This window comes from Myxine glutinosa, chromosome 1, assembly GCF_964187855.1.
Source record: "Myxine glutinosa chromosome 1, kmMyxGlut1.1, whole genome shotgun sequence".
NCBI classification, from domain to species: Eukaryota; Metazoa; Chordata; class Myxini; order Myxiniformes; family Myxinidae; genus Myxine; species Myxine glutinosa.
In genome coordinates this window covers 440601327-440627687 of record NC_136261.1, presented here as the reverse complement: position 1 = coordinate 440627687, position 26361 = coordinate 440601327, and the positions used below count along the sequence as shown (strand labels likewise).

At 49.3% G+C, this 26361-nt stretch overlaps 1 protein-coding gene and 1 long non-coding RNA gene across 2 annotated transcripts in view; one reads left to right on the top strand and one right to left on the bottom strand.

Moving 5' to 3' along the window:
• LOC144889694 (uncharacterized) overlaps window positions 1–26361 on the bottom strand; it is a 798143-nt gene that overhangs the window by 733161 nt on the left and 38621 nt on the right. The gene's annotated exons all lie outside the window — the stretch shown is intronic.
• Window positions 10278–26361, top strand: part of LOC144888201 (E3 ubiquitin/ISG15 ligase TRIM25-like) — a 450981-nt gene continuing 434897 nt past the window's right edge. The window contains exon 1 of the mRNA XM_078770865.1: window positions 10278–10411. The gene's annotated coding sequence lies outside the window, so the exon portion shown is untranslated. The remainder of the gene's footprint in view (window positions 10412–26361) is intronic.

The following is a 26361-nucleotide window of genomic DNA, read 5'->3' as shown; positions in this document are numbered from 1 at the left end:
TTTACCGGATTCAAACCATTAACCAATTCAAATGTTTACCGGATTCGAACCGTTAACCAATTCAAATGTTTACCGGATTCGAACGTTTAACTGATTCAAAGTTTACCAGATTCAAGCCTTTAACTGATTCAAACGTTTACCAGAATCGAACCTTAAACTGATTCAAACGTTTACCGGATTCGAACCATTAACCGATTCAAATGTTTGCCGTATTCGAACCTTTAACTGATTCAAACGTTTACCAGATTCGAACCATTAACCAATTCAAACGTTTACCGGATTCGAACCATTAACCAATTCAAATGTTTACCGGATTCGAACCATTAACCAATTCAAACGTTTACCGGATTTGAATCTTTAACCAATTCAAATGTTTACCAGATTCGAACCATTAACCAATTCAAACGTTTACCGGATTTGAATCTTTAACTGATTCAAACGTTTACCGGATTCAAACCATTAACCAATTCAAATGTTTACCGGATTTGAATCTTTAACTGATTCAAACGTTTACCGGATTCAAACCATTAACCAATTCAAACGTTTACCGGATTTGAATCTTTAACTGATTCAAATGTTTACCGGATTCGAACCATTAACCAATTCAAACGTTTACCGTATTTGAATCTTTAACTGATTCAAACGTTTACTGGATTCAAACCATTAACCAATTCAAATGTTTACTGGATTCGAACCATTAACCAATTCAAACGTTTACCGGATTTGAATCTTTAACTGATTCAAACGTTTACCGGATTCGAACCATTAACCAATTCAAACGTTTACCGGATTTTAATCTTTAACTGATTCAAACGTTTACCGGATTCAAACCATTAACCAATTCAAATGTTTACCGGATTCGAACCATTAACCGATTCAAACGTTTACCGGATTCGAACCATTAACTGATTCAAACGTTTACCGGATTCGAACCATTAACCAATTCAAATGTTTACCGGATTCGAACCATTAACCAATTCAAACGTTTACCGGATTTGAATCTTTAACCAATTCAAATGTTTACCGGATTCGAACCATTAACCAATTCAAACGTTTACCGGATTTTAATCTTTAACTGATTCAAACGTTTACCGGATTCAAACCATTAACCAATTCAAATGTTTACCGGATTCGAACCATTAACTGTTTCAAATGTTTAACGGATTCGAACCATTAACTGTTTCAAATGTTTAACGGATTCGAACCATTAACTGATTCAAATGTTTAACGGATTCGAACCATTAACTGATTCAGATGTTTAACGGATTCGAACCTATAACTGATTCAAACGTTTACCGGATTCGAACCTTTAACTGATTCAAATGTTTAACGGATTCGAACCTATAACTGATTCAAACGTTTACCGGATTCGAACCATTAACTGTTTCAAATGTTTAACGGATTCGAACCATTAACTGATTCAAATGTTTAATGGATTCGAACCATTAACTGATTCAAACGTTTACCGGATTTGAATCTTTAACTGATTCAAACGTTTACCGGATTCGAACCATTAACTGTTTCAAATGTTTAACGGATTCGAACCATTAACTGTTTCAAATGTTTAACGGATTCGAACCATTAACTGATTCAAATGTTTAACGGATTCGAACCATTAACTGATTCAAATGTTTAACGGATTCGAACCTATAACTGATTCAAACGTTTACCGGATTCGAACCTTTAACTGATTCAAATGTTTAACGGATTCGAACCTATAACTGATTCAAACGTTTACCGGATTCGAACCATTAACTGTTTCAAATGTTTAACGGATTCGAACCATTAACTGATTCAAATGTTTAACGGATTCGAACCATCAACTGATTCAAATGTTTAACGGATTCGAACCTATAACTGATTCAAACGTTTACCGGATTCGAACCATTAACTGTTTCAAATGTTTAACGGATTCGAACCATTAACTGTTTCAAATGTTTAACGGATTCGAACCATTAACTGATTCAAATGTTTAACGGATTCGAACCTATAACTGATTCAAACGTTTACCGGATTCGAACCATTAACGATTTCAAATGTTTACCGGATTCGAACCTTTAGCGGATTCAAACGTTTACCGGATTCGAACCATTGACCGATTCAAACGTTTACCGGATTCGAACCTGTAACTGATACAAACGTTTACCCGATTCAATCAATTACACGATTCGAACCATTATCGGATTACCATCGTCCATAATTTACCCTATTTACACATTCGCAGCTGCCTTTTGCACAAAGAAATCCACAACACCCCCCATATTTGTAATGGTACAAACCTAACTTTGAATCTGGTAAAGGGTAAAGGGTAGAGGGTAAAGGGTAGGGGGTAAAGGGTAGGGGGTAAAGGGTAAAGGGTAGAGGGTAAAGGGTAGAGGGTAAAGGGTAGAGGGTAAAGGGTAAAGGGTAAAGGGTAAGGGGTAAAGGGTAAGGGGTAAGGGGTAAAGGGTAATGGGTAAAGGGTAAAGGGTAAAGGGTAAGGGGTAAAGGGTAAAGGGTAACAGGTAAAGGGTAAATTGTAAGGGGTAAAGAGTAAAGGGTAAAGGGTAAAGGGTAACGGGTAAGGGGTAAAGGGTAAAGGGTAAAGGGTAACGGGTAAAGGGTAACGGGTAAAGGGTAAATGGTAAGAGGTAAAGGGTAAAGGGTAAAGGGTAACGGGTAAAGGGTAAAGGGTAATGGATACGGGTAAAGGGTAAATGGTGTTAACTTCACGGACATCTGTGCAAGGTGATGGAAATAGGAATTCGGAAAAAAGTGAATCTGGATGTAAAGGAGTTTGTAACCGCCGACCTGACACATTTACACGAAGCACGGAGTTTAAACTGTAAAACGTGTTTCTGAAAGTTGCTTTTCCTGATCTCATGAGTTCGTTGTATAATAATTTTAAAACAATACAAACAAATGGAGTGTAGCGGTTCCCGCTGAATGTACACAATCGCCTTGCACCTGCCAGGACGCGGCCAGGGCGCGATCGCCATGCCGGGCTCGTCCGGACGGGCCCAGACGCGCCTCTCCTGGGCATGCCCGGACTCGCTGTTCCCGGGCACGCCCGAACCTCCCGGGCACGCCCGGTCTCGTCTTTCCCGGGCATGCCCGCTCTCGCCTTTCCAGGGCTCGCCCAGAGCGCCCGGGCACGCCCAGCCTCGACTTGCCAGGCCGCGTCCAGGACGCCGGGGCATGTCCAGACTCGCCTTTCCAGGGCTCGCCCAGAGCGTCTGGGCATGCCCGCTCTCGCCTTTCCAGGGCTCGCCCAGAGCGCTCGGGCACGCCCAGCCTCGACTTGCCAGGCCGCGTCCAGGACGTCCGGGCATGTCCAGACTCGCCTTTCCAGGACTCGCCCTTGACACTCGGGCATGCCCGGTCTCGGTTTTCCTGGGCAAACGCCCTGGCATAAATGTGTATATATTGTTACGGACACGACTTATTAAGATGTTATGCTGGGCCGAGCGGAATGGCCGCCGTGTTCGCACAGTTTACCCGATTATACTCGAACGTTGGCCGAATCCCGCTACACTAGATCAATGAAGGAAAGGACACAATGGCTGGGTTAAATGACACGACACCAGGATACAGTTCTCAAGACCTCCGGAGGAGGATATAATATGGGATATGCAGAACGTTTAGATTACATGGACAAGAGGTACAGCACAGAAAGGTGGGCACTTAAACACGGTCTTATCTTAGCCCCGACAGACCACAGATAAACGGGACAAGACTGACTCACACAGGGATTGATGGCAGGGGAGGGCAGGTAGTCGATGGCTCAAGGTGCACCTTGGCTCAGGGGCAGAATCGACCCGGTCCGGTCCAGAGATGCGGGAGGTATCGTCGCGCTTGGAGGTGACGTCCTTTCTCCTTCGTAGCTGAGGCGCATCTTACGTCACCTCCGTCTTCCGGCGCATATCCAGCGGGGAGTGACACGCCCTCGGCTCGTTAGCTCCGCCCCAGATGGAATCGGTCCGCCGCTTCTTATTGGGTGCGGGGGGGGGGGGGGTTACCGGGCTCCGCTCTTGACGAGGAGCTGACAGTGAGCCCCTTCTTGGTAACCCCGTCGGAGCACATGGTCAATGGCGGCTAACCAAGCCGGCGTGAGGACGCGCACTCCCCGCGCCACTGTTGTTGTTGTTGTTGTTTCATGAGGAAGAGATGCGGGGAGGTATTGGGAGGTCCTAAACTTACTAATGGTGCCATAGAATCACATTCTGGTGCAACGAAGAGTCAGAATTAATGGAAACGAGTCCTTAACTGACATAGACTAAGAATAACTAGCAAGATGTCCTGTAGTTGTCTACGTGAGATGCGGTGAACCTGGGCACGACATTTAATGGGGGAAAAAGGGGAAGGTCAGGGCTACAGAGTGTTGTTTACAGACAATGGGACTAGGGAATGGGGGATTGGGGATAGTTGGGGAGTATTGGGGAAATAGGGGAATATTTACAAGCGGATATGGATGGAGGCCAAATCCCATATCCGCAACATTGCACCCTTCTCTACCTTGGGGCGTCCCGACCTGATAAATTTTTACCTACTTTAGTGTGGCACTCAGATGTAGTTCCCTCTACTATTAACTCTACCCTGAGTGCGACAGTTTTGCAGATGTTCACAAATGAGTAAATATGTCCCCCTGCGACGTTGCACCCTTCTCCTCACAGAAACACACCCACAGGATAACCGAATCGCGGAAAGAATCCTCAAACTAAACATACAGCCGGTAGGGAGCATTATTTACACAAGACTACACTGATATTTACACTACGATCCAGGACCTGTTTTTGGAGGAACACATGCAGATGTTATGCATAGAGAGAGCACGCATGCCAGCATCGATACACCAACCCACGAGTGCTCTGTGGCCCTACGGCCTTTAATAATGTGCAGAGCACCCCTTCCAAGCACCAAAAGCACCACCCCATCATGTACAGTCAGCACCATCCGGTGCACCAATAAAGTGTTTATAGTCACCGGTGGTGTCGCAGCCAGCCGATGTTCTGCCGCTGGTCTTGCCTTCCTGAAGTGCTTGGCCTTCTAGCTTCCTTAGAAAATAAAGAAAGGCCCCAACCGCGTCCATTTCTGTATTGTGGCCGTCAGGGGGCCAACTATTAGTGGTTCACCTGTATGGCATAGGTGCCACGTTGACCCATAGGTCCATCAACGGGTGGTGCTTGCCCGCAAAAGACTGCGGTCCATGGTGGGCGGCCACAAAAATTGCGGTCCATATGGTGTATCGATCCAGGCAGCAAGCAGCGAAAGTACAGGCCCACAACTGCGGAGCCAGCACCTCTCTCTCCTCTCTCTCTGCCCCAAAGCCAGATCCTCGGAGGTGGGAGACAAAAGAAGAGGACAAGTGAGTAAGGTGGTAAGGGCGCAAAAGTGCACGCAATACAAGATGATGCACACTGGGGGCACATGGGAACCAGGTGAGACAGGTACGTTCCTACCGTATGCCCCCCCCCCACCAGGTAACCTACATGGCCCCTCCCTTACCCCTTACTGTATCCACAAAACACAACACTACCCATAAACATCTACTTTACAAATCAACAAACGTCCCTACTGTCTTCCCCGTTCCTCCCATAAACCAAATTCGTCTTCTCTCCCTCCTAACCAATCAAATTTGCCATTTCCAACTCTCATCACAATTTGCCATCTCCAACTCAACATCAAAATTTGCCATCACCAATTCATCATCAGTCCCTCCTAAGGAGGGAGAGATGGAATCACCCCAATGTCTCATCCACGTCGTGATGCGTGTCACAAATCCTCACAGCAATTCTCATTTCCTGCAACACAGAACAAAAGAAAACACAGGTGTGGAGTCATCATCATCACCACAGGTAAGTGGCTGCGTATGGTGCGACAGGTTCATCAATCCTAACTATTTCCTAAATGACTTTAACAACTTTACATTACCCGGGGTCTTTCTCCTGCCAAACCATTGGCCCTCTTACACTATGGGGTCTAAAAACCAATTCCCATTGACCAAACTGTGGTGCTTTTTAATTTGGGGTCTCACTCCCCCGATTCATCTCCCGGTGCCCTCGCACAATTTCTGGGCCGCGACGTGTAGCTCTCCCAGCAGGTCTACCCACCTGCACACCTCCACCACTGCAGTTGCCTCCGAGCTTACCTGCTCCTTACCCTAACCTAACTACCTGGGGAAGGCCCTCTGGCACTCTCCCCACTCAGTGCCCTCTCTGGCACTGGGCTACCCGGGTCCGTCCTCCGGATCCTCGGGCCCCACTGACACTAACGGCTCCCAGAGCCCACCTGCGGCCTCACCTGGCCGACATCCTCACAGTGGTGGAGTGCCCAACCAACTACACACACTAACAGGCTACACGCCCAGCCATTTCCACAACACTAATGCACCCATCCACAATACCATTCTGCAACCGCACCACAAATGCCAATATCCAACCACAATTTACCTATACCCTCTACCTAACACTTACACTACCCGCCCCGGGTACTCGTGAAAGGGGTCCACTCTTTCCCCATCCACACCTTCACACCATGCACACCACTCCGTACCTCTTACTCCATGTATTCCACACACCTGTACTTGCACACCTGTGCTCTCACACCTGGTGCCACCTGCACCCTTCTCTCCCCAAGCGCATTCGTGCTGATCCACAACACTCACTACTCACCCACTGCTCCACACACCTGTCCAGTTCTCACACAGCATCATCTCATCTAACTACTCCCCTCTGAAACTTGCTCTTCCCAGTCGTCCCTTTAAACTATTGCGCTCCCTCGTCATTATCATCCACACTAATCTACCTGCGTCCCCACTACAGGTATCAGTCACTAACTAACCTTAACGTTACCTAATGTCATCTTCGCTAGATCCCTACCAATATCCTAACCCACCCGGGCTAGTTTTCACTGCCATACACCCCATAATCTATTGCGCATTTGCCCCCACTTTGTGAGGGATGACAGAGTTGCCATCCCACCACATCGGGCATCTCCCACTACCAATTTTGCACATCAAATTTCAACAAATCAAAAATTTTGCCAATCACTACCCATCATCTGCCAATCACTACTGCCAATCCTTTGACAATCATCAAATTTTGTTTTTTTCTAATTTGGGGTCCAAAACACTAACCTCATCACACAGTCTACTCACTAATGCCCCTCGGTGCGCCAATTCCTGTCCAAAGCCCAGCTTCGTAAAGCCGAGCAATGAATGCGGGTTGTTTGGTGCCAGCGGCTGGATACGTCCCGCATTCGGTGCAGGGAAGGAGGTTTACCCGGGCCGAGATCCCACGCACCATCTCGGCGTGGAGCCATCCAATGTCCCGATCTCGACCTGCCGGCACGTCTCAACAAAACGTGGTCGCCATGACGACCCTTCCTATCCAGCTGCCCGCTCCGCCTAGTGGAGCACGGACGCGGCCGTTCCACGCGAGGCCCAGTGTGGATCGCGCACGGCGGTCCTTTCGAACCCGCCGTGGCTCGGATCCCCGCTGGTCCTCACGGCACGCGAAGCTGCCCGACGCGCACCGAGGGCCCGATTCGGCTAAAAGTCGCTCTAACCTCTAAACCGGTTACCGTCGATGCTTCACCTGGATGCTTACACCCCGCAGCCCGTTCCTTGCTCACACATCCAGCCGTTTCCATGCTCCTCGTCGTACCTTCTCTTACACACCCAGGTACACTCATTCCACTCACAGCCTTGGTCACACACCTGACCACCGAACACCTTGGCACACATTCGTCGCTCGCACACCTCACCAACACACCTCTTCGCGCCCCCTCCTCGGTCACCTCCTCTGTGACAACCACAGGTGTGCTCTCACCCGCACCCCCAACCACGTGCCTCACGACCAATTCCAGCGTGCATTCCCACTCATGCTCTACCATTCCAGGTGTGCTTCCTTTCTCACCTGTCACAACCAACTCACGCTCCGTGTCACTCGTACTACTCTCACCTCCACTCTTGACAGCACACTCACCCTTACTCCCGACAGCGCACTCTTTCCTCATGCACCTGTCCGTTACACATCTTTCTCGCCCACCCTCTCCCGTTACATCCTCTGTAACACTCACCATAGGCGTGCATTCTTCCTTGCCTTTGACAGCGCACTCTTTCCCCATGCACCTGTCCGTCACACACCTTTCTCGCGCACACTCTTGCGCACACTCCCATCACACCCTCTGTAACACTTACCACACCGCGCTTCCATGTGCTCCCTCGCACACGCGCTACGACCGACTCACTCTCGCCAGCACCTTCACTCCTTGGCATGCACTTTTTCCTCACACACCCCATGGTCGGACATTCTCGCACACCTCTTTTTTTGCACACCTGACCTGTCGCACACTTCACCAACGGCCTTTCACGAACACCCTGATCCATCTCGACCCCCAAGCTTCTTAAATCACCTGGCGCATCATACGCACGACCATATTGGTCACCACTTACACCGGGTCCTCTTCCTCTTCGCTTCTCCTCCATCACCTGCGAATCCCTCATCCGGTTAATGAGCACATCATCACGATCCAAACACAGACTTTGGACCAATTCTTTTATTTCCTCTTTTATCTCTTTCTTATCCCCTCACCGTCGCTTCTTAATTTCGCTCACCCCTTCTTCCACTTCTTCTAATTTCTGCTTCACCTCTTTTATTTCCCGGTACGTCTCCTCAAGCTCATCCTCCAAGGCTACCTTGACCGTTTCCATGTGCGTCCTCACCTGCCGGTCCTTCGTCTCCATTACCTCTACCACCTCGTCCAACCTCGCTGTCAGTCCCTCACGTACCATCTGACATTCCCTCTTCGTCGCTATCAAGTCGTCTTTTAGTTCTTTCTGTGTCGCTTTTAACCCTCCTAGTACTGCAGTGTTCCTTTGTACCTGCTCCACTAACTCAGTCTGTCCCTCCGTCAGCTGTTCCAACTCCTGCGTCAGGTCCTCTATGCCCCCTTGTAATTTTACAGTCCCCTTTCTCACCTCCTTCTCCATGCGCTCCTTACAGTGCCTCACCTCCTCGCGCACTCCTCCGACCTCCTCACTCACACCTCTTCTGATCTCCTCTCCCATCACTTGCATCTCCTGCCCAGATGCCACCCTCATCTGCTCCATTTCCTCCCTGTGAGCATCCAGTTTAGTTTCTACCCCCATTCTGACCCCCTCTATCTGCTGCCCCATTTGTTTAACTTCCCTTTCCGCTTGGTCCCTCATGTCCTTCAATTTGCCTTCCATACTGTTTTCTAACCCCTCTAACCCCTTTTTCATCCCTTCCATTTGATTCTCCTGAACGGCCATTCTGTTTTCTACCCCCATTAACCCCTCCTGTATTTCCCCTAATCTATTGTCTAATCCCTCTATTCTACTCCCTAACCCTCCGATCTGGGCCCCCATGTCCTCCCTCAATTTCTCGCTATTGGACCCCATGTCCTCCCTCAATTTCTCGCTATTGGACCCCATTTGGCCCTCCAATCGCTCACCCTGAGCATCCATCCGGTTCCACATTACCCCCATTTGGCTTCCCATTACCCCCATTTGGTTTCCCATTACCCCCAATTGCTCACTCTGAGCCCTCATTTCCTCCCTCATTTTCTCGCTATTCTGGGTCATAAGGGCCTTCATTTGTATGAAAAAAAGGTCCAAATCTACCAGCGGCGCTACTACGGTCGCGGGCGTGGGCGCCGTGGCCATGTGCGAGGCGCCATTTTGCGCGTCCGTAACCTCATGCGCGACGATGCTATTTTGCGAACCTGCCACCCTCACTGCTTCGCTCTCCTCATGTCCCTCATTTTGGTCCTGGATCGACCCTGCCTCACTCTCCTCTACCGGAACCCAGCCGTCTTGATTTGCCATAGCTCGACTTTCAAAATTCGGGTTTTTATTTTCATAAAACAAAATCAAATTTCGCCATAATAATTTCGAGCGCGTGAAACGCGCTCCGGGACCGATCCCACTTCCCGACACCAATTGTTACGGACACGACTTATTAAGATGTTATGCTGGGCCGAGCGGAATGGCCGCCGTGTTCGCACAGTTTACCCGATTATACTCGAACGTTGGCCGAATCCCGCTATGCTAGATCAATGAAGGAAAGGACACAACGGCTGGGTTAAATGACACGACACCAGGGGTACAGTTCTCAAGACCTCCGGAGGAGGATATAATATGGGATATGCAGAACGTTTAGATTACACGGACAAGAGGTACAGCACAGAAAGGTGGGCACTTAAACACGGTCCTATCTTAGCCCCGACAGACCACAGATAAACGGGACAAGACTGACTCACAGTCTGTACTTTCGCTGCTTGCTGCCTGGATCGATACACCATATGGACCGCAATTTTGGTGGCCGCCCACAATGGACTGCAGTTCTTTTGCGGGCAATCACCACCCGTTGATGGACCTCTGGGTCAACGTGGCACCTATGCCATACAGGTGAACCACTTATAGGTGGCCCCCCTGATGGCCACAATTTAGAAATGGACGCGGTTGGCGCCTTTCTTTATTTCTAAAGAAGCCAGAAGGCCAAGTGCACTCCATGAAGGCAAGACCAGCGGCAGAACATCGGCCGGCTGCGACACCACTGGTGACCATGGACACTTAATTGTGCATTGTTACTGAACACTTTATTGGTGCACTGGATGGTGCTGACTGTGCGTATGGGGTGGTGCTTTTGGTGCTTGGATGGGGTGCTCTGCACATTATTAAACGCCGTAGGGCCACAGGGCACTCGTGGGTTGGTGTATCGATGCTGGCATGCGTGCTCTCTCTATGCATAACATCTGCATGTGTTCCTCAAAGAACAGGTCCTGGATCGTAGTGTAAATATCAGTGTAGTCTTGTGTAAATGATGCTCCCTACCGGCTGTATGTTTAGTTTGAGGATGCTTTCCGCGATTCGGTTATCCTGTGGGTGTGTTTCTGTTAGGAGAAGGGTGCAATGTCGCAGGGGGACATATTTACTCATTTGTGAACATCTGTAAAACTGTCGCACTCAGGGTTGAGTTAATAGTAGAGGGAACTACATCTGAGTGCCACACTAAAGTAGGTAAAAATTTATCGGGTCGGGACGCCCCGAGGTAGAGAAGGGTGCAATGTTGCGGATATGGGATTTACATCTATCCATATCCGCTTGTAAATATTCCCCTATTTCCTCAATACTTCCCAACTATCCCCAATCCCCCCATTCCCTAGTCCCATTTTCTGTAAACAACACTCTGTAGACCCGACCTCCCCCTATTTCCCCCATTAAATGTCGCATCCAGGTCCACCGTATCTCATGTAAGACAACTATAGGACATCTTGCTAGTTATTCTTAGTCTATGTCAGTTAAGGACTCGTTTCCATTAATTCTGACTCTTCGTTGCACCAGAATGTGATTGTATGGCACCGTTAGGAAGTTTAGGACCTCCCAATACCTCCCCGCAGCTCTTCCTCACGGTTCAGCAACAACAACAACAACAACAACAACAACGGCGGCGGCGTGGGGAGTGTGCGTCCTCACTCTGGCTTGGTTGGTAGGGGGTGTTGGGAGTGCACCAGGCCTTTCCAACGAGCCGCCATCGAGCATGTGCTCGACGGGGTTACCAAGTAGGGGCTCGCTGTCAGCTCCTCGTCAAGGGCGGAGCCCGGTAACCCCCGCACCCAATAGAAGCGGCGGACCGGTCCCATCTGGGGCGGAGCCAACGAGCCGAGGGCATGTGACTCCCCGCTGAGCATGCGCAGGAAGAGGGAGGTGACGTCAGATGCGTGCTGAGCTTGGAGAGAGAAGGACGCCACCTCCGAGCACTGTGACACCTCCCCGCATCTCTGGACTGGACCGTGCTTTATCCTGTCCCTGAGCCAAGGTGCACCTTGTGCTATCGACTGCCTGTCCTTCCCTGCCATCAATCCCTGTGTAAGTCAGTCTTGTTCCGTTTGTCTGTGGTCTGTCTGGGATAGATAAGATTGTGTCCAAGTGCCTATCTCTTCTGTGTCTTTTACCTCACTCTACCTTGTAATCTACCCCTTTTCTCCACCACTAATTATATCCTCCTCCGGAGGTCTTGAGAACTGTACCCCTTGTGTCGTTTCATTTATCCCAGTCGTTGTGTCCTTTCCATCATTGATTTAGCGTAGCGCGATTTGGCCAACGTTCGAGTGGAATCGGGTGAGTTGGGGGTAATCGGGTAAACTGTGCGAACACGGCGGCCATTCCGCTCGGTCAAGCAACATCTGAAGCCGTGTCCGTAACAATATGTTGAAAACTTGATGACAAAGCTCAAATGGTACAAATAAAGGTAGAGGACAGATACAGACAGACAAACCTCATTAATTAATACTGTCGCGCAACCGCCGAAATTTATATCAGGCGGTCACGGATGCCGATCGCGAAGGCCTTAACCCCTGAGATGGAAACTCAATGGCGGACTCCGAAACCAAAGCTACCCAAGCGCGTGGGATGGAGGGGAGCGGCGAGAGCCCCGCAGCCTTATCTATTAAAATCAACCATCCGGAAAACTGCGTTCAAGTATATGTACAGAAAATAATATAAGGGTTTATTTCATGAAAGCAAGGACAGGAAAAGCATGAGCCGGTAATAAAATATCCTAAATCGGAATCCCGCACGCCAGATATCAAATACAAACGAGGGAATCTGAATTAAGGAAAAGAAGACGTCATTTACTGGTGAACGCGCAATTCGGTCTTATCTGGTCTTTGTCGTTGGCTTTGGCCACCGTCCAACACGCGTCCGCCATCCAGCCAACACTTTGGCTCCTTTCGTCCCGCGGCATGCCTCGCTCCAAGTTCCAAAGCACCGAGCTCCATGCGCCGATCACCACGAGGTTGACCCTCGTACACGGTCGACAAGCCAACTAGGATCTCACCGGGACGGCCAACTCAGGCCGTGAATCTTCCAGGAATCTGCCAGGAATCTTCTAGGAATCTCACTGGAATCTCACTGAAATCTGCGAGCCAACGCAACCAGGGATCTCACGAAAACTGCCAGGGCCAGGAATCTCACTAGTGCGCAACTGCTCAACTCATGCGTAACTCACTCGGGATCTCTGAACGACTCTCTCCAAAAATGGCATTCGGCGCTCGTTAATACGGATCTGCGCGCTGAGTTCCATGCGCTCTTTTTTATAGCCTCAGCCTGTGACGTTAGCCTTGGCGCTGGTGTCAACCAATCAGAGCCCATAACTTCCCACCCTCTGTCGACCGGCTTCGCACCTCCCGCATCCATTCGCGCCAAATGAGCACAGCCCTCCTGGGCGTGGTACTCAAGGTGGATAGGCCTGTCCGGAGGTGTAGGTGGCGGCGGCCATTATCGGCGGTGTCCTGGCCTGGTCTCTTCCCAAGTCATGTCAGGGGAGGGCGTTACTTAGTGTTGTACTAAAGGTCCTAACTAATGTCTAGGTGGTGTGCAGTGCCAAAAGGGACAAAGGTTTGCCTAACCAGGTGAGACATACAAGGGCGCTACTCCTTAATCCCAACACTACTTATCACACAAACCTCCTGGTAGATTCACAATTATACATCTTAACCGACAAAACGCCTACACATGAACTTATTACAAGGTAGTTTTCTTTACCGCGACACAGGAAGCATGTTACCTACTCAGATCTAACTGCTCTACATATTGCTCTGCCACATCGACATAACACAGCCCCCCCCCCCTTCCCCTGGAACCGTAGCTCCTGCAAGGTTTACTGCAGGCGCTACCATCCCAGTCTGAATGCTTACTGTCACACACTTATTTAACCTATGAAATAAATCAGGAGGGCTGTGGGAAGCGAGTCGGACTACTTACCTACACTTCCTTAACAAGCCAAACCCCTTAACAAACATGGAATCATGTATTTACAATGGTCTTCATTCCATCGCTCCTGTGGTGGGAGGAACAAACAACACTCAAAAAAATCTAACTTAACCACAACCCTTAACCTTACAAAAATTCAAAAACTTTAAACGTTTGTGCATACCCCGGTCTACAGACTGCGTCCCCCGGTGGATGCCAAAAGACAAAACCTTACCTGCAGGGCCATCCCCAATGCACCCCTAAATTTCCACGGGCCCTGTCCAGATGTTGCAGGTGAGTGACATGGCTCGGTGGATTTCGCCCACATTCATGCAACACAAACCCCTTAACCACTCATTCTCATTCCAACACTCATTACTGCATTTCAAAAATCAACAAAGCGCTTCCTTCACTACACCCCCAAGCAGGACTATGGCATTGATGTCATATACATGTGTGCATTCCTCAACAAGGCAGCGGGGAGGTACCGCACAACAATATGGTGGTGGCGCTTCAGGCTGTGGTGCCCGCAGTCCCAAAAACAAGTCAACCGACTTACAAGTTCAATGCACCCCCCCCCCCTTTGCCTCCTGGCCCCGTGACAGCCCAACAGCCCCTTTCCGCCGTTACCTCGCCGGTGAGGGTCTCCACACACACCAGGCTCCGATGCCTCCTGCTTCCACGCAGCTACACGGGTCACCGGGTGACTCCCTCACCCCACGGCGCCCAACCAGACCCTCCTTTTTCCAGGACAATTCAGCACAATTCCAGAAAAGATGGTACAAAAGATGTTTCACAAGTTTTGCCATGGCCCGCCACATGTGAAATCCCCCAGTTCACATTTAAACCATTACACATTTCCAAAAGCACAATAATCACCGCTCAGTCTCCAATAATCATCACTCATCCATTTCCTCCAACCTCAAGACCACATAGAAACACATAACCACGACACAAAGACATACGCCACGCACAAGACGATGTGTGGCCCCCATTCCATCCCCTCACCGGCCATGTCATCACTCTCACCCGCCTCACAACTCCAAATTGCATGTCCCCAAAATTTCCACAAGCAAGTCCTCAAGCCTGGGACAGTAACATCAAGGCCTTACCTCTACCTTGATATACAGATAACTAAGGTTGGTCAGGTCCAAAGTGCAATCCACCCATCACAATCCCGAAATTTCACATTGGGCCTTCCAAATTAATCCAAATTTCACTTTTGTCCCCACTACACTGACAGGTATGTGTGTCCACATCCAACAGTGATCATCACTACACAACTACCTGTGGCCACGACAGTTCTGCACCTCTACCGTGCAAAGGTCATTGGGACAAGTTAAGCAGTCAAAACGCCAACATGGCCCATGAGTGTCCACAAGGGTGCGACCCACCATCCATCCTTCGGCACCCCTGCGAGGAACACAGCTGCACCAGCCCCAGCTGGCCAATGTGGTGAGCATCTGCTGCCAAAAACACACTACCGCACACACTACCGCACGCACAACCTTGGCCCTGGGAGGCACGGTCGCAGTGCATGGCATCCCTACAGCCACGTCCCCTGCACCGCCACATCATCCCCCAGTCCGACTACAGAACTGCAGCACCCCCAGTGCTCACCCACCCTTGACCACACCAAGGTCCAGTCGACAGCCATGCTCCACCAGGAGACCCACCCAGAAGATATGGTCCACACACCTCAGACACGCACAGCACCCCGTTGACCCCCAGACCCCCAACTCCATCCCCATGATCCCGCATCCCAAATATCAGCACAGTCGCCCCTGCAACCAGTTGAAGGCTGTGACTTGCTAACCTGTCAATTTTTATCACAGCCAACAACACTTTGGTCTACACACCTGGATCAATATGATGTCACTGTGCAGTGACCACCATGACATTTCAAAATCCACCCTTAAATTTGCATGTAACCCACAGATTACCCATGCCAAACATTTTTCACATTTCACTAACCTCGCCAAAGAAAGATGCTTTGACATACACATGCCAGCCGAGCATGGCCCATATGCTCAGCTCGTTACACATTCCCATTCACATCCCCATGGCTCGCTTCCCAAAGCGAGAGTCCAGAAATCATAATGGAACATCTGTGGAAGGTCGCTCTCACACCATCACATTCCACAGATGCCCCAATGGTTGTCCAGCAGGCTATGTCCATCCCTGTCCATTCGGTTCGACCTGCGCCCATAGACCAACACAGCATGTCAGGTCTCCACATGCTGGCGGTCCCAAAGTCTCAGGGAGAGGGTGTCAGGCCGCATGCCCAGGTGGTCACTACATCGGGCTCAACCTGGCCGTCCGCGGTGCCACCACCAAAGCGTGGCCCACAACACCTCCCCCTAGTGGTCCTCAATATATGCCATCCCAGGCTTGAGAAACCACCTCGGACCCCCCTGGAGGGATTAACCCTCACCAGGGTCTGGTGACCCTGTCAGCCCCAGCCACACGCCCAGCCGGTCCCCCGATGGACAAGGGACGCCACACCCCACCAGACCCCCCGTGGGGCCCAGGTCGCACCATGCCACCCATGGCTGGACCCCATGTCCAACTCTCGCCAGCTCAGCCCCCCAGCTGGCTGGCATCCCCAATTTTTGAAAGGGGCAACTTTTGCCCTCGGCCATCACCATTGACCGACCCATGTCCAAATCCCGCAGCCCGGGGACAAACTCCAACCAAGGCTGCTCCAAATCAAATTCCCATTTTAAATTTTCTTTTAGATTTTCTTTCAAATTTTTTTTATCTCCTGTCCCAAACCACAGCTGCAGATAACAACCTCTACCACTTGTTGTTCTGCCCCTCACTGCAGCTGGTCCAAATTCCCTATGGGGACCAAATCTCCAGAGCCTCCATCTCCCGATCCCTCTCTGTCTGAATCCAGCCCGGAGCCAACACACTCCCCCAACTGGTTCTGTAATTTTGGAGCCTCTTTTTCCAAATCGTAGTGTACGGTGAGAGTCCCCACGGTCACCTCAACCACGTCCTCGGACCGACTCACCTCATCCCCAGGCTCCTTTGGGCCTGGTCAACCTTGTCCTCCATGGGACTGTCCCAGGTCCCCAGCCACTGTATCACATCATCCTCATCATCCTCCTCAATAACACAAATCATTTCTGGCCCAGACAGGCTTTCATCAATAAATACCCGGTCTGGCTCCATCACACGGACCCCCAATAACTCTACCCCCTGTTGCACTGCATCACTGCCCTGGTGCTGCACATTTCCGAATTCATCCCCGGTCGTGGTGTTGTGACATCCACACGGTCCCGATAAACGTCCAGGCCAGGTGGGAAACATTCCCTATTACAATTTGCACATTCTACGCTCACCTGTGCGCACTCCACATACACCTGTACACATTCCGATTTCACCTCTTCACATGCCGTTCCCGGTGCAATTTCCTGTTCCTGAGCAACATGCACATCTGCATGGGCCGCACTCTCTCCCATTCCCAATTGCCACTCCACGCTCCCCTGTCGGCATTCCCCATTAGCCTCTTCATTTGCCATTCCCGGTGCAATTCCCAATTTGCTTTCCCCCTGTTCCGATTCGCATTCTGCCACCTTTGGCTTCTCCTGTGCCCCGAATGCACCATTCGTTCGTCCTTCCCTCAATTTATTCGTCCAGGCATCCATTTTGTTAATCAGTCCCTCAATTTTTCCTTTAATTTTCCCCTCCAATCGATCACTCATTCCCTTCATACCTTCCCTACATTGATTCCCCTGGGACTCCATTTTGTTTTTCATTTCACTTTTCATTTCTTTCATGTTATTTTTCAATCCCCCAATTTGATTTTCCAACCCATCCTTCATTCCCTGTATGTTTCATTAAGGCCTGGGTAACCAATTCAAACGTTTACCGGATTTGAATCTTTAACCAATTCAAATGTTTACCAGATTCGAACCATTAACCAATTCAAACGTTTACCGGATTTGAATCTTTAACTGATTCAAACGTTTACCGGATTCGAACCATTAACTGATTCAAACGTTTACCGGATTCGAACCATTAACCAATTGAAATGTTTACCGGATTCGAACCATTAACCAATTCAAATGTTTACCGGATTCGAACCATTAACCAATTCAAACGTTTACCGGATTTGAATCTTTAACCAATTCAAACGTTTACCGGATTTTAATCTTTAACTGATTCAAAGGTTTACCGGATTCAAACCATGAACCAATTCAAATGTTTACCGGATTCGAACCATTAACCAATTCAAACGTTTAACAGATTCGAACCTTTAACTGATTCAAATGTTCACCAGAATCGAACCTTTAACTGATTCAAATGTTTACCGGATTCAATCCTTTAACTGATTCAAACGTTTACCAGAATCGAACCTTTAACTGATTCAAACGATTACCGGATTCGAAGCTTTAACTGATTCAAATGTTTACCGGATTCGAACCATTAACCAATTCAAATGTTTACCGGATTCGAACCATTGACCAATTTAAACGTTTACCGGATTCGAACCATTAACCAATTCAAACGTTTACCGGATTCGAACCATTAACTGATTCAAGCGTTTACCGGATTCGAACCATTAACCAATTGAAATGTTTACCGGATTCGAACCATTAACCAATTCAAATGTTTACCGGATTCGAACCATTAACCAATTCAAATGTTTACCGGATTCGAACCATTAACCAATTCAAATGTTTACCGGATTCAAACCATTAACCAATTCAAATGTTTACCGGATTCGAACCGTTAACCAATTCAAATGTTTACCGGATTCGAACGTTTAACTGATTCAAACGTTTACCAGATTCAAACCTTTAACTGATTCAAACGTTTACCAGAATCGAACCTTAAACTGATTCAAACGTTTACCGGATTCGAACCATTAACCGATTCAAATGTTTGCCGTATTCGAACCTTTAACTGATTCAAACGTTTACCAGATTCGAACCATTAACCAATTCAAACGTTTACCGGATTCGAACCATTAACCAATTCAAATGTTTACCGGATTCGAACCATTAACCAATTCAAACGTTTACCGGATTTGAATCTTTAACCAATTCAAATGTTTACCAGATTCGAACCATTAACCAATTCAAACGTTTACCGGATTTGAATCTTTAACTGATTCAAACGTTTACCGGATTCAAACCATTAACCAATTCAAATGTTTACCGGATTTGAATCTTTAACTGATTCAAACGTTTACCGGATTCAAACCATTAACCAATTCAAACGTTTACCGGATTTGAATATTTAACTGATTCAAATGTTTACCGGATTCGAACCATTAACCAATTCAAACGTTTACCGGATTTGAATCTTTAACTGATTCAAACGTTTACCGGATTCAAACCATTAACCAATTCAAATGTTTACCGGATTCGAACCATTAACCAATTCAAACGTTTACCGGATTTGAATCTTTAACTGATTCAAACGTTTACCGGATTCAAACCATTAACCAATTCAAACGTTTACCGGATTTGAACCATTAACCAATTCAAACGTTTACCGGATTTGAATATTTAACTGATTCAAATGTTTACCGGATTCGAACCATTAACCAATTCAAACGTTTACCGGATTTGAATCTTTAACTGATTCAAACGTTTACCGGATTCAAACCATTAACCAATTCAAACGTTTACCGGATTCGAACCATTAACCAATTCAAACGTTTACCGGATTTTAATCTTTAACTGATTCAAACGTTTACCGGATTCAAACCATTAATCAATTCAAATGTTTACCGGATTCGAACTATTAACTGATTCAAACGTTTACCGGATTCGAACCATTAACTGATTCAAACGTTTACCGGATTCGAACCATTAACCGATTCAAACGTTTAACGGATTCGAACCATTAACCGATTCAAACGTTTACCGGATTCGAACCATTAACTGATTCAAACGTTTACCGGATTCGAACCATTAACCAATTCAAATGTTTACCGGATTCGAACCATTAACCAATTCAAACGTTTACCGGATTTGAATCTTTAACCAATTCAAATGTTTACCGGATTCGAACCATTAACCAATTCAAACGTTTACCGGATTTTAATCTTTAACTGATTCAAACGTTTACCGGATTCAATCCATTAACCAATTCAAATGTTTACCGGATTCGAACCATTAACCAATTCAAACGTTTACCGGATTTTAATCTTTAACTGATTCAAACATTTACCGGATTCGAACCATTAACTGTTTCAAATGTTTAATGGATTCGAACCATTAACTGATTCAAATGTTTAACGGATTCGAAGCATTAACTGATTCAAATGTTTAACGGATTCGAACCTATAACTGATTCAAACGTTTACCGGATTCGAACCTTTAACTGATTCAAATGTTTAACGGATTCGAACCTATAACTGATTCAAACGTTTACCGGATTCGAACCATTAACTGTTTCAAATGTTTAACGGATTCGAACCATTAACTGATTCAAATGTTTAACGGATTCGAACCATTAACTGATTCAAGTGTTTAACGGATTCGAACCTATAACTGATTCAAACGTTTACCGGATTCGAACCATTAACTGTTTCAAATGTTTAACGGATTCGAACCATTAACTGTTTCAAATGTTTAACGGATTCGAACCATTAACTGATTCAAATGTTTAACGGATTCGAACCTATAACTGATTCAAACGTTTACCGGATTCGAACCATTAACGATTTCAAATGTTTACCGGATTCGAACCATTAACCAATTCAAATGTTTACCGGATTCGAACCATTAACCAATTCAAATGTTTACCGGATTCAAACCATTAACCAATTCAAATGTTTACAGGATTCAAACCATTAACCAATTCAAATGTTTACAGGATTCGAACCGTTAACCAATTCAAATGTTTACCAGATTCGAACCTTTAACTGATTCATAAGGTTTACCAGAATCGAACCTTTAACTGATTCAAACGTTTACCAGAATCGAACCTTTAACTGATTCAAATGTTTACCGGATTCAAACCTTCAACTGATTCAAACGTTCACCAGAATCGAACCTTTAACTGATTCAAACGTTTACCGGATTCGAACCATTAACCGATTGAAATGTTTGCCGGATTCGAACCTTTAACTGATTCAAACGTTTACCAGATTCGAACCTTTAACCAATTCAAATGTTTACCGGATTCGAACCATTAACCAATTCAAATGTTTACCGGATTCGAAGCATTGACCAATTCAAACGTTTACCGGATTCGAACCATTAACCAATTCAAACGTTTACCGGATTCGAACCATTAACTGATTCAAACGTTTACCGGATTCGAACCATTAACCATTTCAAATGTTTACCGGATTCGAACCATTGACCAATTCAAACGTTTACCGGATTCGAACCATTAACCAATTCAAACGTTTACCGGATTCGAACCATTAACTGATTCAAACGTTTACCGGATTCGAACCATTAACCAATTCAAACGTTTACCGGATTCGAACCATTAACCAATTCAAATGTTCACCGGATTCGTACCATTAACCAATTCCAACGTTTTCCGGATTTGAATCTTTAACTGATTCAAACGTTTACCGGATTCAAACCATTAACCAATTCAAACGTTCACCGGATTCGAACCATTGACCGATTCAAACGTTTACCGGATTCGAACCTTTAACTGATACAAACGTTTACCGGATTCAAACCATTAACCAATTCAAATGTTTACCGGATTCGAACCATTAACTGATTCAAACGTTCACCGGATTCGAACCATTGACCGATTCAAACGTTTACCGGATTCGAACCTCTAACTGATACAAACGTTTACCCGATTCAATCAATTACACGATTCGAACCATTATCGGATTACCATCGTCCATAATTTACCCTATTTACACATTCGCAGCTGCCTTTTGCACAAATAAATCCACAACACCCCCCATATTTGTAATGGTACAAACCTAACTTTGAATCTGGTAAAGGGTAAAGGGTAGAGGGTAAAGGGTAGGGGGTAAAGGGTAGGGGGTAAAGGGTAGGGGGTAAAGGGTAAAGGGTAGAGGGTAAAGGGTAGAGGGTAAAGGGTAGAGGGTAAAGAGTAAAGGGTAAAGGGTAAGGGGTAAAGGGTAAGGGGTAAAGGGTAATGGGTAAAGGGTAAAGGGTAAAGGGTAAAGGGTAAGGGGTAAAGGGTAAAGGGTAACAGGTAAAGGGTAAATGGTAAGGGGTAAAGAGTAAAGGGTAAAGGGTAAAGGGTAACGGGTAAGGGGTAAAGGGTAAAGGGTAAAGGGTAACGGGTAAAGGGTAACGGGTAAAGGGTAATTGGTAAGAGGTAAAGGGTAAAGGGTAAAGGGTAACGGGTAAAGGGTAAAGGGTAATGGATAACGGGTAAAGGGTAAATGGTGTTAACTTCACGGACATCTGTGCAAGGTGATGGAAATAGGAATTCGGAAAAAAGTGAATCTGGATGTAAAGGAGTTTGTAACCGTCGACCTGACACATTTACACGAAGCACGGAGTTTAAACTGTAAAACGTGTTTCTGAAAGTTGCTTTTCCTGATCTCATGAGTTCGTTGCATTATAATTTAAAAACAATACAAACAAATGGAGTGTAGCGGTTCCCGCTGAATGTACACAATCGCCTTGCACCTGCCAGGACGCGGCCAGGGCGCGATCGCCATGCCGGGCTCGTCCGGACGGGCCCAGACGCGCCTCTCCTGGGCATGCCCGGACTCGCTGTTCCCGGGCACGCCCGAACCTCCCGGGCATGCCCGGTCTCGTCTTTCCCGGGCATGCCCGCTCTCGCCTTTCCAGGGCTCGCCCAGAGCGCCCGGGCACGCCCAGCCTCGACTTGCCAGGCCGCGTCCAGGACGCCGGGGCATGTCCAGACTCGCCTTTCCAGGGCTCGCCCAGAGCGTCCGGGCATGCCCACTCTCGCCTTTCCAGGGCTCGCCCAGAGCGCTCGGGCACGCCCAGCCTCGACTTGCCAGGCCGCGTCCAGGACGTCCGGGCATGTCCAGACTCGCCTTTCCAGGACTCGCCCTTGACACTCGGGCATGCCCGGTCTCGGTTTTCCTGGGCAAACGCCCCGGCATAAATGTGTATATATTGTTACGGACACGACTTATTAAGATGTTATGCTGGGCCGAGTGGAATGGCCGCCGTGTTCGCACAGTTTACCCGATTATACTCGAACGTTGGCCGAATCCCGATACGCTAGATCAATGAAGGAAAGGACACAACGGCTGGGTTAAATGACATGACACCAGGGGTACAGTTCTCAAGACCTCCGGAGGAGGATATAATATGGGATATGCAGAACGTTTAGATTACACGGACAAGAGGTACAGCACAGAAAGGTGGGCACTTAAACACGGTCTTATCTTAGCCCCGACAGACCACAGATAAACGGGACAAGACTGACTCACACAGGGATTGATGGCAGGGGAGGGCATGTAGTCGATGGCTCAAGGTGCACCTTGGCTCAGGGGCAGAATCGACCCGGTCCGGTCCAGAGATGCGGGAGGTATCGTCGCGCTTGGAGGTGACGTCCTTTCTCCTTCGTAGCTGAGGCGCATCTTACGTCACCTCCGTCTTCCGGCGCATATCCAGCAGGGAGTGACACGCCCTCGGCTCGTTAGCTCCGCCCCAGATGGAATCGGTCCGCCGCTTCTTATTGGGTGTGGGGGGGGGGTTACCGGGCTCCGCCCTTGACGAGGAGCTGACAGTGAGCCCCTTCGTGGTAACCCCGTCGGAGCACATGGTCAATGGCGGCTAACCAAGCCAGCGTGAGGACGCGCACTCCCCGCGCCACTGTTGTTGTTGTTGTTGTTTCATGAGGAAGAGATGCGGGGAGGTATTGGGAGGTCCTAAACTTACTAATGGTGCCATACAATCACATTCTGGTGCAACGAAGAGTCAGAATTAATGGAAACGAGTCCTTAACTGACATAGACTAAGAATAACTAGCAAGATGTCCTATAGTTGTCTACGTGAGATGCGGTGAACCTGGGCACGACATTTAATGGGGGAAAAAGGGGAAGGTCGGGGCTACAGAGTGTTGTTTACAGACAATGGGACTAGGGAATGGGGGATTGGGGATAGTTGGGGAGTATTGGGGAAATAGGGGAATATTTACAAGCGGATATGGATGGAGGCCAAATCCCATATCCGCAACAATATATTGCTGCCTGATAAAAGGGCTTGTGAGAATACCTGAGCTGTTTTGTTTCAATAAAGCAACTCGGACGAATTCCGTCTTTGGTCGTGTCAATTCTTTAGACTCGCGTTGGAGCGCAGCTCCTTCACTGGTGACCTACCGACATGGACATGGCAGTGACTCTTAAACTCTGGGAGGCTCACGCGGCTGTTTGGTTCACCCAGGCGGACTCCCAGTTCGCCCTGCAAGGCATCACCGCGGACGACACCCGCTTCCACCACATCGTGGCAGCGCTCGGTTCTGCCACCGCGGCCCGCGCCCTGAGCCTCCTCGAGCACCCGCCGGCTGCCGACATGTATGACGCGCTGAAGACGCTCCTCCTCGACGCTTTCGCCCTCTCACTGGCGGCACGCGCACGGCGCCTGCTCGACCTGCCCGAGCTCGGTGACACGCGCCCGTCCGAGCGCATGGACTATATGCTCTCGTTGCTCGGTGAGCACTCTCCGGATTTTCTGTTCCGCGAGCTGTTCCTTCGCCAGCTGCCTCACCCGGTATGCCTCACCCTGGCTGGCACGTCGATCACCGATCCCCGCGCCCTCGCCAGGGAAGCCGATAAGATCTCCTCGGTGGGCCAACACATCGGCGCGGCTACCTGGAGCCTGCCGCCGTCCGAGGCGACGCCCACGACGCCCGAGCGCCCTGTGCGGTTGGAGGCCGAACTGCCGGTGCAACTGGCGGCCGCCACGCCGTGCCGACCGCTTCCGACACGATGGCCGGGGCCTCCACCTGACCAGGCGTGGTGTTATTACCATGCCAGGTTCGGACACAAGGCTCGGACGTGCCGACCCCTGTGCACTTTTGGCAAGTCGGGAAACGGCCGGGCCGGCGTTCATTCCCAGCCATGAGCACCGGCCACTCGGGCAACTTGCTTTTTATTCGGGACAAAGCGTCTGGGCGGCGTTTCCTTTGTGACACCGGCGCCCAACTGAGCGTCATACCCGCCTCCGAGCAGGACAGGCGGGACGCCGTTTGCAGCCCCTCTTTGGTCACTGCTAATGGCTCGGCCATACGCACTTTCAGCCCACGCGACGTCACCCTCTGCTTCGGCAGACAGCGCTTTCAGTGGACCTTTGTGACCGCCTGCGTCCCCATGGCTTTGCTGGGCGCCGACTTCCTCTGCGCACACGGGCTGCTGGTCGACGTCAAACGTCATCGCCTTGTCAACGCTGAGACCTTCAGCTCCCTGGCGTGCACGATGAGCAGCTCCGCGCCGACCGAACTGGCGTGCGCCCTCCCGATGGCGAATGAGTTCGCTCGCCTGCTCGCGGAATTCCCGGCCCTCACGCGGCCGACGTTTTCGGCTGTCACAGTGCGGCATGGGATCGAGCACCACATACCCACTACGGGCCCGCCGGTCTATGCCAGGGCCCGCCGCCTCTACCCAGCCAAGCTCGCCGTTGCAAAGGCCGAGTTCGACGCGTTGGAGCACCTCGGCATCGTGCGGCGCTCCAATAGCGCGTGGGCCTCACCACTGCACATCGTGCCAAAGCCGGGGGGCGGATGGTGCCCGTGTGGCGACTACCGCCGCCTCAATGACGCTACCACCCCCGACAGGTACCCGATCCCGCACATCCAGGACTTTTCCGCCCGTTTGGCGGGATGGGTCATATTTTCCAAAATTGACCTGATACAGGGATACCACCAGGTACCTGTACGGGCGGCCGACGTCCCGAAGACGGCCGTCATCACGCCGTTCGGCCTGTTCGAATTTTTGAGGATGCCGTTTGGCCTCAAGAACGCAGCCCAGGCATTCCAGCGCTTAATGGACGGCGTGCTGCGCGACCTGCCATTTCTTTTCGTCTATCTGGACGACATCCTCGTCGCCAGCAGGTCCCGCGCCGAGCACCTCCTCCACCTCCGAACACTGTTCGGTCGCCTCAGCTAGCACGGCTTAATTGTCAACCCGGCCAAATGCCACTTCGGCACGACGACCGTTGACTTTTTGGGCCACCGCATCACCAAGACCGGGGCCGTGCCGCTGCCGACCAAGGTCGAGGCCATCACCACGTTCCCGCATCCCCGTTCCATCAAGGCCCTACAAGAGGTCCTCGGCATGGTGAATTTTTATCACCGATTCGTGCCCCGCGCTGCTCAGCTCATGCGGCCGCTTTACGAGGCCCTCCGGGGCAAGCCGGCCAAGCATGACATCGTTTGGTCTGCCGCCATGGACGCGGCCTTCGCGAGCGCAAAACGGGCCCTCGCCGACGCAACGCTGCTGGCTCACCCGGTGCTCAATGCGCCCATCGCCCTCACTACGGACGCCTCCAACTACGCAGTGGGCGCCGTCCATGAACAATGGGTGGCCGGGGTTTGGCAGCCACTCGCTTTTTTCAGCCGGCAGCTCCGGCCGAACGAGTTAATATACAGCACGTTCGACCGCGAGCTGCTCGGTCTATTCCTGGCCGTTCGCCATTTCCGACACCTCCTGGAGG